Source organism: Falco punctatus (genome assembly GCF_963210335.1).
Source record: "Falco punctatus genome assembly, chromosome: 2".
NCBI classification, from domain to species: Eukaryota; Metazoa; Chordata; class Aves; order Falconiformes; family Falconidae; genus Falco; species Falco punctatus.
In genome coordinates this window covers 91,867,149-91,881,924 of record NC_137581.1, presented here as the reverse complement: position 1 = coordinate 91,881,924, position 14,776 = coordinate 91,867,149, and the positions used below count along the sequence as shown (strand labels likewise).

At 43.0% G+C, this 14,776-nt stretch overlaps 1 protein-coding gene across 1 annotated transcript in view; it reads left to right on the top strand.

The window, feature by feature from the left end:
* Positions 1-7,247: 7,247 nt before the first annotated feature.
* Positions 7,248-14,776, top strand: part of CDKL5 (cyclin dependent kinase like 5) — a 142,308-nt gene continuing 134,779 nt past the window's right edge. The window contains exon 1 of the mRNA XM_080377127.1: positions 7,248-7,806. The gene's annotated coding sequence lies outside the window, so the exon portion shown is untranslated. The remainder of the gene's footprint in view (positions 7,807-14,776) is intronic.

The following is a 14,776-nucleotide window of genomic DNA, read 5'->3' as shown; positions in this document are numbered from 1 at the left end:
GAACAGTATGTTTGAAACAACATTTTCAGTTGCATCTCCTTTGCAGTCACCATGACAAACCATATCTAGCCTGCCACTTATCTGCACTTTCCACCTCCATCTTTTCTCTCATAGCCAAATTATGCCATAATCCTAACACGACTTTCTTCTAGCATTTCTAGTAGAAGGCTTTGTGCATTCATCTGCATACTAAAAACTCATCCGAATTTTCATTATGCCACACACTGATAGCTGCAACATCTGTTTCCTTACCCTTGCCATGCACTACCTTAATAATTCATCACCCTTCAGGGAGATGGCAAGTTCTAAATCTTCCTCCCTTACAATCCTTTCTTTGTTCTCCCAATCTTTATGGCATCAGTGTATGCTGTCTTAATTTTCAAGTCCATTTGCAATCTATTCCCACCATATCATCTCTCAAGCTCTTACAGCCAGCCTACTCAGGATGATAGTTATCATCTGCTTGTTAAAATTCCAGGTAGGCACATCCACATTATCTCCCATACTGCTCCCACGTGCTCTTGCCAAATTTCTCATAAATATCAACAAAGGCACTTCAGTATTTTGCTTAAGAAACTCTATTTGAAATCACCTCTGCCACAATGCTACAGATTTGGATCTAGCCAACTATCCATCATGCTGTGTGAACTACCTTGTCCTTTCCCAATGCTGTCACCTGTTACCTTGTAGTGGGTTTGCATGGCAAGGTTTGGGGATGGGGGCACTACAGGGGTGGCTGCTGTGAGAAGATGCCAGAAGCTTCCCCCATGTCCAATGGAGCCAACGCCAACCGGCTGCAGGATGGAGCTGCCGCTGGCCAAGGCCAAGTTAATCGGCGGTGGTGGTAGCACCTCTGTGATAGCATGTTACGAAGGAGAAAAACAATAATGATCTGCAGCAGCGGGAGAGGAGTGAGACTATGTGAGAGCAGCAACTGTCTGCAGACACCAGGGTCAGTGCAGAAGGTGGCAGGAGGGGCTCCAGGCGCTGGAGCAGAGATCTCCCTGCAGCCCGTGGCAATGACCATGGTGAGTCAGGCGGTGCCCCTCAGCCCATGGAGGTCCACACTGGAGCAGATACCCACCTGCAGCTTGTGAAGGACCCCACACTGGAGCAGGTGGGTGCCCAAAGGCGGTGACTGTGACCCCATGGGCAGCCCGCACTGGAGCAGGCTCCTGGCAGGACCTTCGGCCCCATGGAGAGAGGAGCCCAGGCTGGAGCAGGTTTGCTGGCAGGACTTGTGACCCCATGGGGGACCCACGCTGGAGCAGCCTGCTCCTGAGGGGCTGCACCCCATGGAAGGGACCCACGCTGGAGCAGTTTGTGAAGAACTGCAGCCCGTGGGAAGGACTCACATTGCAGAAGTTCATGGAAGACTCTCTCCTGTGAGAGGGACCCCAGGTTGGAACAGGGAAAGAATGTGAGGAGGAAGGAGCGGCAGAGACAATGTGTGGTGAACTGACCATAACTCCCGTTCCCCTGCGCTAGTCAGGGAGAAGTAGAGAAATCAGGAATTAAGCCATTGAAGATGGGATGGGTTGGGGGAAAGTGTTTTTTCTGATTTGACTGGTAATAAATTAAACTAATTTCCCTGAGCTGAGTGTGTTTTGCCCATGATGGTAACTGCCGAGTGATCTCCCTGTCCTTATCTCGACACACGAGCCTTTCGTTATATTTTCTCTCACGTGTCCTGTTGAGGAGGGGAGTGACAGAACAGTTTTGGTGGGCACCTGGCATCCAGCCAGGGTCAAACCACTACATACCTCTTGAACAATGAGGTTTTGGGGGCAGGGATCATCTTCTTTTGTGTTTGTACAACACCTGATCCACCTAAATAAGAATTATGACCAAGAACAGGACTCTTTTAAAGTACAATAGTGATGATAATACATGTTTCAATAGGTAGAAATTGTAACATCTCAGCCATGTTGGTATTGTGCAACTCCTCTCTCTCTTCTACATTAAAATTCGTATTTTAGAACATAATCTTCTATATGTCAGACTACAAAAAATATACACATCTTTTCCCTTGTTAAAAATATATTAAAACCAAGTTACAGCTTTGATTTAATTGAAGATTACATTTAGCAGGACAATGTCAGCCTAGATGCAATATTTCATATATTACTGTTTTGTACATAAAGTTTTGGGGTTCTCTATGCAGATGCTCTACATCAAGCTTGGCTTAGTAAGACAGTTCATAAATTCTAATTCTTCTAGAGAGGAAGGGTGATTCTTCTTTCTTATGGAAACCTATTCTCTTAGAAAACAGGTCAAAAGAGCCCCAAGTTGGGGATACTGCTCGTATAGCTGAAAACAATAGTAACTAAGTTTAAATACAACCAAAAGAGAAAGGAGTGTGAGGGACAAGTCAGACAGAGAAGGAAAATAGAATACATAAACATAATGAGAGGGGCATGCTTTGAGAAACTATTTATAGAAAGTTACAAATGCTCTGAAAACAAAACTCGTCTTAAGAAAATAATAAACAGAAAAAATACTTAGCTATCCTATCTAATCTGCTTTCTTTCTGACATCATTGCTAGGGAGACCAGAGCTCCATGGGGGGAAAAAAGAGGTAGAAGGCAATGTGATCTATGAGACTATAATGATGTATGTCAGTACCATTACTCTGAGATGGGCTGAGAACTGAGGCACTGATGGTCTAGACATACAGGAATTGCCCTCAAGAGCTTAAGACACAGACTGCTGCAACAGAAAGCCACCCTACAATCATGTCATCTTACCCCTTGTCTTGTTCCAACGAAATGCTGACATAAAACTGTGAATTATACTCAAGGATGGAATACTTCACGGGCAAAGCTACCTACGTGCACACAGAAGGTGCCTATTACACACAGTAAGAGATATTAGGATGAATGAAATCCATTAACCATAACTAGTCATTATTACTGAAATAAAGGTGTATAGTTCTTTGAAATGTCAGATTTTCTAAATTACTGTAGTCTGGAAAGAAATATTATTTAACTTTATTCTGTGTACTATTTTCTTGTCATGGAGAAGTTATAAAACCACACTGGCTTTAGAATCATAAAAGAACAATTGAAGTGTTTTTACTTTGCTAAAAGTCCATTTACTTCATTGGAAATACAATGCAAATGATGGCTTGCATACATAGGTCATTTTCACCAGGTATCAGCACTGTCATAAACACAATAAATTACAGTAAAAAGTGGACTGAGCTCAGAATGTCTAAACAAAGTAAATGTCAACAACTCAATTATTCATCTTTGCTTCTGCAAGTCAAAACAGTCACATCCTGATCTTGCAGGTTATAATTAGGCTGAGTCCTGGCTCTGTAAAAGCAGAATATGTATCTTGCAATCTACCCACATATGTTTAGGAAGCCAGAAGAAAGGGCAGTGGTAATGCATAAGAGGAGAATACAGCAGGTGGCTAAGCAGCACAGAAAACCTATTTTTAAACTAAGAGGCAGAGAGTAGGTAAGCTCTAGATCATTGGTACTTTTCATAGCCTAAACAAGTCTTGTTAAATAAGACAGTAAAACTGTTTCTTATAGACTAAGCACTATTTCTTCTGTTAGTTCCTCTCTCCTGGAAGGGGTGCTTGGCTTAAAAGTGCTGGGCAGACCAGCCTGCAGTTCTGTGGTGGGGATGCACAGAAAACCCTCATCCCTATTGAATCCCCACAAATACTCATACCAGGCACATCCTGTGGAGTGAACCACTTTCTGTTTCGATGAAGGATGGTTGCAGCACCCACCAAAAGGAGGAGGAAAAAATTGGTTTGTAGCCCTTGCACAGAAATGATTGCATAGGGAGGAATAAAGCTGTAACTCTGATCATGAGCCCTATCTTCAAAATTAAATAATCCCATTCAGGAGCTGTACTTGCAAATTACACATTTTAAAATACATGTTTTAAGAAAAGCTTTGTAAAAGCATGTCAGTGCTGTTATAGAAAACTCCACCACCTGAGAATTGCTACTGTTGGCCTTTATTGCATGTATTAAATATGCAATGCTGTATAGGAAACTAATGATAAAATTATTTTTAAATTATTGCTTGTTCAACTGAGAGCTTGGTTCCTGGGAAAGGAAGAGCGAGTTTGTAGAGAATAATAATAAAATCAGCATCACTCCCTTTTGTTACATTGTTTTCTCTCAAGACTCTAGGAAAGAAACAATATCTATTCACTTCTTCATGGGTTTTGTTTCCTCTGTATGTAATGAAATGTCACTGCAAGAAAGAAGAAATGAATAATCTGCTCCTATCCATGTGCCAATTTCTGCACTTTTCAGCTAGGCAAAACTCCCATTGATTTTTGCCAGTTAAAAGGCTCTTATGCTGTGGTACTATCTTGCCCTATGTATTTACATTTCTATCTGCCTAAACTGTGTGGGTAATGCTACTTACTCAGTGTCCTCTTGCCATCCACTTCTACTGATGCTTACATTAAGTTTATCCCTACTTCACTCTTAGCGTCAGTGGCTTGATACAGGTGCAGTGGGTAAGCAGCTCTTTCCTGCCGAGACTGTGTTACACTGGTTAGCCATCAAACTGGTAGCTGCCTGTATGCCTAGCTGATACAATGACTCATAGGCACTCCTAGAGAAGACGTGCATAGGACTTGGCACTTCAGGCCGTTTCCAGCAGAACAGATCAGACTGCTCTGATCTGCACTGGAGGGCCAGCCTGACACTGAGCCAGTTAGTTTGTGGGACCAAAAAAGGAAGCCAAGACAATCTGGCTGCTGCCTTCAAGTGCTTGTCTCTGGCCTGGATTACTCCACAACCTCCTTCGGAGTCCCTGGAAAAAAACCACAGGTGGCCCAAACTTTGGCATTTCCCCTCCATGGGAAAAAATGTCTAAAAATGGTATCTTGTTATGAATGAGATCTGCTGCTTATTTGTATTCAGAGTCATATATGCTTGTTTTACCTGGTAAATAATATTTTTTCCTGTATTTTATTTTAGTGACTTGGTGGAGTCTAGTCTAGCTTCTTAAAACAAATTATCTATTATAGACCATGATGTGCATGTCAGAAAAAAAGGGCTTGGCCTCCACAGCCATGCCTGGTTTGCAAGGGTTCATGTTAGAAAATGCCATCTTTATAGTTGAGTGAAATTAGCCTTAAACTTTTGGATGCAGTAAACAAAAATCTGTTGTACTCTAACAATTCTGTTACAACCACAAGATGGGGGAGAAAAATATTATGATGAATATTGAAGAAATCCAGAAGACAAGCTATGAGGTTTGATTTCAGGCATGTAATGTTATGGACTATTGTCCTTATTGAAGCAAAGCTCAAGATTAAAATGTATTATAAAGTGTTCTATCTTCTCTATCACATATTGTATGAGAAATAATAATAAAAAAGGCAGATCTCAGTAAAAAGAATAACTACATCATGTTAGCATGTGAAACTGGCTACTTGTGAGAAGCACTGTTGGAAAAGGAAATTGATTTTGTATAGGTTATAACAAAAAATGCACGGTTCTCTGCTCAGATTTTGCCACAGCAGTGGTTCTGTCTATGCCTTCTCACAAAAATTCAACATGTACTACATCACTTACAATCTGGCCTCATATTAAAATGACAAGATACACTGACAGCAAAAAATTGTTTTAATTGCTAGCATATGTTGCTCAAAATTAATTTTGTTATTTTTAAGCATTAAAGCATTACCCAGTCATTTATCTTGATTTTTAACATGTAGCACCTCTGCCTTCTATCCTGGACTCAGTTACAGGCATAGGGAGGTAATTAAGGACTACACAATCCATTGACAATATCTAGAGTAGCAACACTGGTAGCACCTTTTCTACCATTTAGACACAGCATTGTATCTTGAACTTCAGTTCCAAGTTGTCCTTATCGCTATGGGTGATATGTTGTACTCCTGACAGAACTACATAGGAAGATTCATGTGAAAACTGCGAGTTTTGGCAGACTTTTAAGCATCAAAGTTTCAGAAGATCAGTTCGCCTGCCTGCCGTGAACCATGAATCAGATCTTTCAGATGTTGCATTAGAAATCTTCTGGGACCTTCTGAACTACAAAGCTCCAAGTCTTTGACTACACTGGCAAGCACCATGGCCTAACAGAAGACCTGTAGAGTGCAACAGTTGGTGTTGAGGGCCTGATCTCTAAGCTAAACTAATTTCAGGGGTCCCTAGTGTTCAACTAGTTCAGTTTGAGTCCTGCTGAGTTCTCATTTGTGGCTGGAACGCATTAGGTGCGCTCCTGGAGCACCTCTGCCAGTTCAGCTTCGTCCTAAAGGGATCTACTTCATTGCACTCCAACACCACATCACACTGTGAAGCAAAGCACTGTAAGCAGACATGATGACAGCATTTACTTCAAAATTGCATCCCTGATCCAAACTAAAACACTTAAGTGCCCCAAGGCTCATGAAGCAGTTTGTGTGGAACGACAAATGAAAATGAGAAGCCTGATTTTTATGCACTGCAATGCCTTAAGCTCTGTTATCTGTCTGCGCAGATTTTTTTTAAGGTTCATAGCCTTTCAAATGAAATACACTTTCAGTTAGTGTTAGATTAGCAATCCTCAGCTATCGCTGAGCCCTACGGCATGTTATGTCCAGTGGGCTTCATCAGACTTTTCTAATTTAAATAAGCATTCAAGCATATCAAGAAAATGGAAGCTAAGTTCAAGCATTCATAACTTGCAGAACTGCATTTTGCCATGATGCCTATCTGATAGTCGATGTTTGCCTGAAAGTGGCAGCTGAAAGTGGCGTCAGTTTTTAACTGTCTTTTTGTGTGAGCAAACCTGGGAAGTGCAAGCCTTACAGCTGCTTGCAACACAATCTGCAAGCCGGGGTTATGGTTTTCTAAAGGTGGGAGAAACGTTTGCGTGCTGGAGACATTTTCACCGTTTCAGGAGGTGATCTGAGGAAACAAGGAGATACTGATTGTTGACTGCCCGTCTTTGCATCCAGCCAGCAAAAGCAGCATCAGTTCCTACTGCCCTTCTGCACCCCCTCCCCGTTCCCCACACGGGTGACTAACGGCTCTGCGTGCCGGGGGCGTGGGCCAGTTTCCACGCCAAAAAAAAAAAAAAAAAAAAAAAAAAAAAAAAAAAAAGAAAGAAAAGAAAGAAGAGCCCACCAGTTAGGCGAAATCCCCTCGAACCAGAAGCCACCTGGCCCTCCTGCCTGTCCAGCGAGGGCCACGTCCCTCACCGCCCTCGCTGCTGCCGGAGGCCGACACCCCGCACCTCCACCTGCCTGCGCTGCCGAAATCCCCTCGAACCAGAAGCCACCTGGCCCTCCTGCCTGTCCAGCGAGGGCCACGTCCCTCACCGCCCTCGCTGCTGCCGGAGGCCGACACCCCGCACCTCCACCTGCCTGCGCTGCCAGCAGCGGGGCTGTCACCCGTGACTGCTGCCGCCCCTCCCGTAACCCGACCTGCCCTCAGCCGCCGCCTCTCCCCCGACGCTACCCCCGCGGCCCGGGCCCGCCGCCGCCCGAAGCCCAGCACCCGTTTCTCGGCGTCTGCGAGGCAACCGAACCGAGGCTGGGGGCGGTGCTAGTGGGGGGTGGCGGGGCCGGCTCACGGCCAGCTTCTATTAGCCGAGGAGGGTGTAGGCGTAGCCTGAGGCCGGCTCATTCCTTTGCTATTGGTGAGAGGGGATGTCAGTGCGGGCTTGAGGGCGGGGCCGGGTGGCTAGTGGCGTCGGTTGAGCGCCGCGCTAGGGAGGGATCGCGGCGGGCGGGGGAGCGGAGTGAGGGGGCGGCGGCGGCGGGTGAGTGAGCGCGCGCCGCCGGGTGTAACGAGAGCAGCGGCGGCGCCGGAGCGGAGGTAGGGGAGCTGCGCGGGGCCGGGAGAGCGCCGGCAGGTCGCCCCTTGCCCTCCTCTGCCCTCACCTGTCACCTGCCGGGCTGTTGCTGCGGCGGCGGGGCGGTCCCGCGTCTCACCCCCTTCCCTCGGCTCCGTCCCTACTCCCCCACCGCCGCCCGGCCGCGCGACCGCCGCCGCTCGCGCCCCCGCCGCCGTTGGGCGGCCGCCGCCCACCCCCCTCCCCCCGCCGTCCCGCCGGGAGCCGTTCGCTGGCGCTGCCCCGGTGGGCGCGGGGCCGGTGGGTGTCCCCGCCGGTGGGGGTCTCCGCCGGCGGGCAGGGAAGCGCCGCAGCCCAGGTGCGCTCGGCCCGGGGCCGAGGGGGCGAGGGAGCGGGGTCTGGCGGCGGCGCCGTGTCCGCTCGCCGCCCCTCTCGGCAGGGGGCAGAGCCGGCGGGCGCGGCCCCTCTTCGGTCCCGCTGGCCGGGGTTGCACTGAGGTGCCCCGGGAGCGGGGGGGGGGGCGGCCGCCTGTGGGATTCCGCCCGTGCTCCCCGCCTGGCGCTGGCCGTGCCCGCTTCCTCCCCGTGTTCCCTTCCGCCGCGCTGCGGGCTCGGGCTTTTGCTGTAGCGATACTCCCGAGGTTACTGCCATCGGGGGGAGGGAGTGTTTCCCTGCGGGTTTCTGTGTTGGTTTTTTTTGTGTTGGTGGCAGTGGGTTTTTTGGTTGGTTTTTGCCTTTTTTTTTTTTTCTCAGTCGCACTGTCGACGGGCTTGTGTATTTTCTGTGCCAGTTATGAGAAAATATAGCTGGTTGTTACCCGGCGGGTGAGCGGTGATGGAGAGCGTGAGAGGGGCCAACACCCAGGAGGGAAGGCTGCTCCTCGGCCGGAGCCGCTAGGAGGAAGAGGGATGCCGGGATTCCCGTTGCTGGGCTATTCCTTGATTCTCCTCTCAGGTTTCATCTTCGGTATTGCTCGGTGAGCAGGGAGAACTCGGTTGCTATCCTCGGACTTGAGCGTATGGAAAAGAAAAGGATTTTTTTTACAAGCAGGGTTTTGTGTGGTTTGTGTGCGATGCCTCTTTCCTGGGCTGGAGGAGCGAGCAGCTCTGCTCCTGTTCGGTTCCCTTTGGTGTATGTGAGGGCTCTGCGTGCTGTTGCTGTTGCTGAACTACTCCAGCCTCCCTCTCCGAGATCCTCCTCCTGTCTGCATCGTGTGCTGCTGCTGCGGCAGGTACTGCCTGAGACAGCAACAGCCTGAAACTGCCATAGTGAAATTAGTAATGATCATGCAAATTCCTGTGTGCCATGCCTTGGTTGAGGGAAGCTGTTACCTGACTTCTACCCAGTAGGTTTGTCAAGACGGTAATGCATTAGTTGCGGTTCTACGTGGAAGAGTTCTTATTTATTGCAAATATGTGTTTATTTAGCAAAGCTTCAGAATATAAAACAGCAGGGCTAGGAAAATCCTTTGGCATACTGATAGATTGCACATCATGAATGGCTTTCAGGTCCTGTTGTATTGCAGGACAGAAGTTTTAAATTGTCCTGTTAGTTTCTTTTGTCGTTCTCATGTCTCTCTGCTGTTGAGCACTACCAGCTTCCAGTATAATGAGCGATCAAATTGTATATTGCCAGTTGATAATGGTTTCTTGGCTAGCACAACCTACAATTCCCTCTTGATTTTACTGTCTATGAGAACACTTAATTATTTTTTTCCAGAAATCTCAGTGCAAGAATGTCAAATCTAACATTTCAAATAGTCCGATGGGTTTACGTGAAACAACATGATCTTTAAGATTTTTCTTGGGTTTGGTTTGTGTGCTGACTTAATAGTGAAGATGTCTGCAGTTGCAAAAAAAAAAAAAAAAAAGGGCAAGCTTTTTATAAAATACATACCTGCCTGTAGTAGAATAAAAAGCGCCATTTTAACAGGTAGATTGAAGAATAGAAGTATTGGCTTTTTTTATTGTACAGACTTAAATACTACCTCTAGTTGTGTGGGTGTTCAAAGATTTCTTTCATTTTGCTCATTTGGCAATAGGAAGGAAAATCTCCCCCTTTGTACTTCTGGCAAGATGTTCTGCTAGGAGAGAGCTCTCTGCCTAAAGAAGCCTCCACATTAAATAACACACAGGAGCATGGCCTTGTTTGTCAGTATTTACCTAAAACTGTAGTGTTTAAGGATTTAAATAATTGTATCGGAATTTTTGTAGCCATGTTTTAGCCCCTTAGATTTTTCTGGCAGGTCAAAAAACGGGATCATGTATTACAATGGGTGAAAGACCATAGTTTGTAGGAAAGGCGAGAAATCTTAAACTGTAGCAATCAAGTGCTGCAAGGAGCAAGTGCTATACCGTATTTTGGAACAAAATCTTTTTAATTAATTTCAGCCAGTGCTTAGACCTGTAGTTGAAAGCAGTTACCATGCGAGTACCCCGACTCTGGTATTTATGATTCTATGAACTATAGTGCCAGTGTGGTTTGACACTGGCAGTGGCTAGTTCTGTTGTATGGAGCAGGACTACGTGAGTGGGAGGAGAGTTAAGACAGCAAGTACAAGGTAGAATAAAAGAATAATTTCTGTATGCAGAGAACACCCTCTCTCTATATATAACAAAAAGTCAGTTCAGTGCTGTTACAAAAATAGCTATTTATAATGCTGACTATATATGGATGCTCTTGAAAACTGTTCACATATAAGCATTAGCTTTCTCTCTCACTCGAACAGACAACGTTTCAGCAGTAGAAATCTGGAAAGAAAGAACTAACCAGCAGTTTCCCTAGGTATTATTTAAGCTCTGGATAAGATATGAATTCTTATTTTTGAGAATTTTCTTGAGCTTATACGCTTACCCTGAGCAGAGCATGAACATGGGTCATGGAACAGTAATGAGAGGGAGCCACCCTGAAAACGTGTTGACATGGAGGCTAAATAAGTCATTGTGAACTGGGTGCTCATTGTGTGAAAGGAACAAGAATGGCTTACATTTGTCATAACTTCTGTTTGAGACTTTTGGCACTACTCAAGCTAAATCTAGCAACTTAGATTTTTTTTGTCTTGATTTTTCACATCAGAACATCAAGGCATGAGAATGATCAGTTACTTGCTATCACTAAAGAATGTATGTAATATAATGAGTAATAGAGTTTATTTCCTGGTTCCAAATTGTGTATTCTAACTATAGTACTTTATTTTAGTTTCTAGATGAAGATTTGTTTGTGAATGGTAATACTGGCTTTCTGCATCAGAAGCAGTAAGAATTAATTTCATAGTATGTATTGTTTTAATGCTCACTAATTTATAAGTAAACTAAGGAAATAGCTGTTACGTCAGCCCTCTTGCTGAGTCTGTGCAATTTCAGAATATTAAATATGGATGAAGAAAAAATGTTAATTTTCTGAATGTTCACAACACTAATGTATGCAGCTTTTAAAAATAAGGGAGTTTTATTTAGAATGTGGTAATATGTTTCCTTGTCACTGTGTTAAGATACTTTAGCATAGCAGAAATAATTTTGTTAAGATCTTGATGAAATCATGATGAAAGAACAAAATAAATTTAAAAGGTTCTACGTGTCTTAAACTGTGTTGCTATAGAAATATTGCATTTTTTCCCCCTTCCCTTTGCTGAGGCAACCATGAGAATTCTATAGGAATAGGCTAGCCTTCAGAGAACTTCCATGATTGTTTCTTTTAGGCAAAATAACTTTCAGAAATGAATGTATGGGTTCTCAAGTTAGAGTTGGGTTCTGCTTCTCTGTTCATTTGAAAGTTCGTACCTAAGTTCTATTTAGTTGCTGTAGAGTCAAAATAATCTGTTGCTGTGTCTTAAAATGAGGAAAATGTGTATGAAATAAGTAGGTATAGTTAATATATGATGCTATGATACTTACCTGGTATACTGAAGTATTTAGGTCTTCAGAAGCTTTTAATTCTAGCTTTAGTGCAGTTAGATTTATTTTTCTAACATCACTTCAGGAGAGATATTAGTGTGTTTCAGTTTGGCTTTGAAATTTGTGTTCCTAATCTAAGAGGGTTGGAATTGCCTGTTGATGTCTTGCAAATTAATCCTTTATTTGATTTATTTTTAACAATAGGATAAATTAATTTATCACTGACACTTATTTTGGGAAAAGAAGATAGTCATGGTGTGGATGGCATTCACAAGAAATAATTGCATGGCAATATTAAAAAAAAAAAAAAAAAAAAGGTGGGGAGGGAAGCCCCCAAATTTCTTCTCTGAAAAAAACAAAATGTGAATCAGTTCTTAACTGAATTTGCATTATGCCATCCACATAGAGCTCTCTTATTCTGGTTAGTTGTAGCACTGTCTGTTAACTTTTTGTTACAGATGACTATAGAAGTACAGATGTTAATGGTAACAGTGCTTCATTCAGCTGAAGGAAAGGGAGGATATGGCTGTAAGCTTCAGTAGAATAAAATATTTATCCAACTATTAAGTATAAAAAAAATGTAAAATTCTTGGGACTTGAATATGAAACCAAAACTTTTTTCACCCTTTCCTCCACTTTTCTTCATAATTAGATATCGGTGTTTAAAAGTTGTCGTGTGTTGTAGGAACTGTACATTTCCTAGTGAATTCAAGGAAATGGTTAACACTTACAATGATTTATTTGTAGGACAGAGTTCTTACTTAGCTTGGTTCCTTAGAACTATGTTTTGGTTGATCTCATGGTCTAACAACTAATTGTGAAGCCCTTGTGTTTGTGGGGAAACAGTTTTCAAACTCATAGAATTTGTGATCTTTAAATGGATTTTTTAAAGTTTCTACTGAACTGATAATTATGTAGGGTAACTATCTGGCATAGAATCAGTATGTCTGGTTTACTTTGAGCTTAATGCTTATGAAGTGAGCAACTACTCAGCTGTGAAGTCCCACTTACATATGAAGTAAGTGAATAGCTACTTGAATGTACATCAGTCTACATGAGCTTTACAGTCTTATCCCTTTATGACCTTGAGAAGGTGGATATTTGTTTAGTCTGTATGTGATAGACTGGGTGACCTTTTAACTTGTTAAATTACCTGATTTCATGGCCAGAAAATAACTGCCAGCTGGTAGCTTTTTTAAGCTTTGTACCAGCAAGTGGGACTTTGTATATTTATCTTTAAAGCATAGAAACTTTTGAATTAAACTTGAGGGCACAGTAAATTTATGTTTATAAGCTTTCTGCTTGTTGCTACGTTTCCCAATCTTAAGAAGGCCATATTTGTGTGTAATTCACATCTCACAAACCCCCTGCATTTGCCTGTGTGTGCATCAGCGCTATGCTGGTGTTGGTAGAAAAAGAAGTTCCAGTATGCCCTGAATGTTGCAGACTCAGGATGCTTGGTGGTGTGCACTGCTCTTTTCTCTCTCCTCTCCCTTTTCATGTGGACAACATTTCTAGATGATGGTGAAGAGGAAAATGTGTTCTGGTGGGAGTCCTGTTGTAGATAAGCCCCAAATGCTTGCTGGAATGATTTGGATGTTACTCTCTGCTGGTTGTTACTCTTACAACAAATTTCAGTATGCCTGGTATCTTGCTTGCTGCAGCCTGTCATGTTAGTTGCAGGTTCATCAGAGTGGTTTTCCATGAATAAACGTAATGTAGTTTGATTGTTCTGCATCTTTCAGGATGGTGGGTTTTTTTTTGTAGATTGCATTTTTGGCTGTTAACTTAAATAGTAATAGCAAAACTGAGGTCCATGGAAGTTGGGGATATGTCATAGTCAGCTCTTGTAAAGCTGCTCTTGTTAGAGCTATTACACTAAATTCCTGTTAACCTGCTGTGATCAGTAAAAACTTTACAGTAGCTGAAAACAAATTACAGGAAAAGTTTCCTCTTCTGTTTTCTATTTTGAACACTTGGCAGCATTTTGTTTATTCCCTGGAGCCACTTAAGCCCTCTCTACAAACATTTGTGCACATGTAATGAGTTAAATGTATGTTTAGCTTCAGTTGTATTGCTTATGGAGAAGTGTATGCAGGGTTGGGGCCCAGCTAACTTCAGTTTTTGTGACCCCCTTCAGAGGTGAAGAAATCTTAAAACTGTCAAAACATACAGCACCTTATATAGTATATGAAACTGTTTTTATTCTCACATCTTAATTGATATTTCAAATTTGTGTTGTTCAAAATAGTTGGTAGATATACTGGAAGCTCTTTAAGTGTTTTCTGTGTTAGAATATATTTTGAGTTTGAGAAACAGGGAATGGGCATAGATCTATGATAACTTAGATTAAGTTTAGATTTTATGTTATGTACCATTTGAGATCAAAAAAGTTTAATTTGCTTATGGGCTACTTATGTATAGAACTATTCATCCAAAAGTTAAAGCTGCTTATTAGTTTAAGAGTAGGCAATTGTCATAGCAGTGACAGTAGATGTTAATAATTTTCAGCTGTGAACCTCAGAACATACACTTTTTAAAATTATATCCTTTTTATTGCAAGATGGAAGTTTGCTGAAGTGAGGCTGAATCTATTAACAAATATAGAATACCCCCTCCTTGACTTTCTGCTGCTGTTTTTAATAGGGTTGCTTAGGGATTTTGAAGTGATAATTGACATCGAGGATGTAAGAGAGGCCTCAGGAGCTTGCCTAGTTAGACCTTCTGCTCAAAAGCAGTATTTTCCTAAAAATATGTTTATTCCTAAAATGTCACTAGGAAAAAGTTGTATAAAATGAAGTTATTCTTCTCTTACCAGGGCACCTTTTTCTTCCCCTGACAGTGCTCAACTAATTTTAATGACACTGCCTGCATTATCTTATTTTGAGCACTTGAAAAGAGAATTCCAGCTAAAAGGAAGCAAAAGGTCTTTGATGCAAGCAGATGTGTTTTGTTTTTTTTCTCCTCTTTTTGGCTCTGATCTTCCCCCCCTTTTTTTTTTGGTTCCTACTCTTAATCTGCCACATCAACAATGTTGCCATACGGTTGTTCACTTAACCTCTGCAAAAATGCTTCCACCCTTCTTTGCCTTACCATCAGA